A 3,698-nucleotide genomic window follows, 5' to 3' on the forward strand; every position below is an offset into this window, starting at 1 on the left:
GTGTGTGCACACCCACATGCACACATATTTACGTGTGTGTACACACCCACATGCACACAGATTTACATGTGTGTGTACACACACACATGCACACAGATTTACATGTGTGTGTACACACACATATTTACGTGTGTGTACACACACATACACACATATGTACATATGGGTGTATACACACACATACACATATATACATATATGTATTTCCCAAACAGTGGGAAATTATATGTGTATATGTGTATATGTACATATACACGTATGTGTATATATGTGTATATATGTATACATATATATGTATACATATCCCCAAACAGTGGGAAATTAACACAGTCTAAATAACTAGGAATTCAAAGAAAGAAACCACAAAAGAGAAATTAGAAAATATTTTGAACTGAATGGCAATTAGAGTGTTTAAAAAGTTATGGAATGCAACTAAAGAAGGGCTTAGAGGGAAATTGATAGCTTTAAAGGTCTATGTTAAAAAAGAACAAAGCTCTAAAATGAATTATTTAATTTCTGTCCTTAAAAGCTCAAAAAAGAGAGAAAATTAATCCCAGAGTAAGTATAAATTAATAAAGTTAAGAGTGGAAATTAATAAAATAGAAGGCAGACAAATGAAGAACTAACAAGACCAAATATTTGGAAAGGAGGAAGTGAAATAGTCCTTGCCACCAGAAGTATTGTGTACACAGAACATCTAAAGGAATCTGAAACAAAAAACTAAAGGAATCCGAAACAAAAAACTGTTAGAAGTAATAAGCAAATTTACAAAGGGCACTGGATACAAGCTGCATTCATTTTCTGCTACTGCATAACAGTACCACAAACAGCACCTAAAATATAAAGCATGTTTATTATCTCACAATTTCAGTCAGAAGTCTGGGCACAGTGTATCTGGATCTTCCACTCAGGGTCTTACAGGGCTCCAATCAAGGAATTGAACAGGGCTGGGTTTCCATGTGGAGGTCTCAACTAGGCAAGGACCCACTACCCTGAACTCATGATTATTGGTAGCAATCAGTTAGTTTTGACTGAAGGATTTCAGCCAGTATTTTTGCTGGCTGTTGACCAGACCACCTTCAGTTCTTAGAGGCCAACCACAGTTCCTTGCCACATGGGGTTGTCCAGCATGGCTGCTTGCTTCCTCATAGCAGTAAGGTAGAGAGACTACAGCCAGATGAGTGCTACAATCTTATGTAACGTAATCACATAGAATCACATGCATCCTGTCACATTTGTCATATTCTGTTGACTATATGCAAGTCACAAGTCACATCCATATTCAAGGGGAGGTCACACAAGGGCATGAACATCAAGAAGTGAAAATCTTGGGGGGCATCTTAAGGATCAGTCCACCACACAATATCAACAGACAAAATCCATTGTATTTCTATATGCTAAAAATAGAAAATTACAAAGTGATATTTTCAAAATGCCAGTCATAATGGCATCAAAAATTATAAAATACTTAGAAATGAATTTAACAGAGAATGTGGAGACCTCTACAATGAAAACTATAAAACATTACTGAGATTTAAGAAGACCTAAATAAATTGAGAGATATATGCTATACTAATGAATTAGAAAACCTAATATTAAGATTGGTTTCCCTCAAATTTATCTATGAATACAACGCTATCCCACTCAATATCACAGCCAGATTGGTAGTTGTAGACAAGCTGATTTTAAAATATATGTGGAAATTTAAAGGATCTAGGACAGTCCCCCTAAAATTGAAAAAGAACTGTTTGCATTTCCACATATGTTTTAGAACAGCTAAAATGAACTTAAACTAGAAGAAAAAATTTAGAAGGTCCATAGTATCTGATTTCAAAAAATCATGTTGAAAATACTGGATATCTATATAGAAAAGTGTACTTTAATCTTTAACTCAAACCACACAAGAATTAATTTGAAATTGGTTAGGGACTTAAACTTAGAAGGTAACACCATATAACTTTTGGAAGAAACTTTGTGATATCTTGGGGTAAACAAAATCTCTTAGAACGCAAAAAGTATTAGCCATGACAAAATTGAAAAAGTAGAATATACCAAATTGAAAACATTTGCTTTTAAAAAGATAATGAATAAGCAAGCCACAGACAAGGAGACAATATTCACATAAAATAATTAATATAACAACATGCACATATATCTGCCAAAATACTTGTAATCAGAATATATAAAGAATCCCTAAAATCACCAATAAATAGATAAACAATCCTCTAAAATGGCCTAAGACATGAACAGACAATTTATAAAAGAAGATATAGGAATGGCCAATAAGCACATCAAAAGGTACTCAACATCATTAGCCATTAAGGAAACGCAAATCAAGCCACAATGAGATAATACTTTTTACCAGTGGTCCCCAACCATTTTGGCACCAGGGGCCAGTTTTGTGGAAGACAATTTTTCTACGGACCAGTGCAGGGATGGTTTTGGGATGATTCAAGGGCATTACATTTATTGTGCACTTTATTTCTATTATTATTACATTGTAATATATAATGAAATAATTATACAACTCACCGTAATGTAGAATCAGTGGGAGCCCTGAGCTTGTTTTCCCACAACTAGACAGTCCTATCAGGGGGTTATGAGAGACAGTGACAGATCATCAGGCATTAGTTTCTCATAAGGAGTGTGCAGCCTAGATCCCTCACATGTGCAGTTCACAATAGGGTTCATCCTCCTATGAGAATCTAATGCCACTGCTGATCTGACAGGAGGTGGAGCTCAGGAGGTAATGCAAGTGATGGGGAGTGGCTGTAAATTTAGATGAAGTTTCGCTCTTTTACCTGCTGCTCACCTGCTGTGAGATCTGGTTCCATGGCCCAGGGGTTGGAGACCCCTGCTTTATACCCACCAAAATGACAGTACATAATGTTGAAGAGGATGCGGAGCAACTGGGACTCTCATATATTGCTGGTGGGAAAGTAAAATGTTACAACCATTTTGGAAATCTGTTTGGCATTTTCTTATAAGGTTAAATATACACTGGCCTTATAACACAGATATCATATTCCTAGATATTTACCCAAAAGAAATGAAAACGTGCCCACAAAAAGATTTGTGTATGAATTTCTATAGTGGGTGTATGCATTATAGTTAAAAACACACCCTAAATGCCCATCAACAGTAAAATGGATTAACAAATTGTGGTATATTTATACAATGTAATACTAGAGAACAATAAAAATAAATGAACTACTGATACATCAAATTAGGTGGAAAAATTTCAAAAATATTATAATGAATAAAATCCGATACAAAAAAAGTACAAACAGCATGATTCCATTTATATCACCCTCAAAAAGGGTGAAATGATTCTATGGTGAGAAAAACCAGAACAATGGTTATGGTTGCCTTTGGGGAAAGACACGACATTCTTTGCTGGGAAAGGACACTGAAGGAACTTTCTGAAGTAAAAAATATTCTGGTTTCTTTTGGGGGGAGGAGTTGTTTTGTTGTTTTTTTGTTTTTTTATAAAACAGGGTCTGGCTCTGTCTCCTAGGCTGGAGTGTAGTGGCGTGATCTTGGCTCACTGCAACTTCTGCCACCTGGGCTCAAGCAATCCTCCAACCTCAGCCTCCTGAGTAGTTGGGACTACAGGCACATGCCAACACGCACTACTAATTTTTTTTTTTATTTTTTGTAGATACAGGGTTTTGTCATGTTGCCCAGGCTAGTCTCAA

The sequence above is a fragment of the Pan paniscus genome, chromosome X, assembly GCF_029289425.2.
Source record: "Pan paniscus chromosome X, NHGRI_mPanPan1-v2.0_pri, whole genome shotgun sequence".
NCBI lineage: Eukaryota > Metazoa > Chordata > Mammalia > Primates > Hominidae > Pan > Pan paniscus.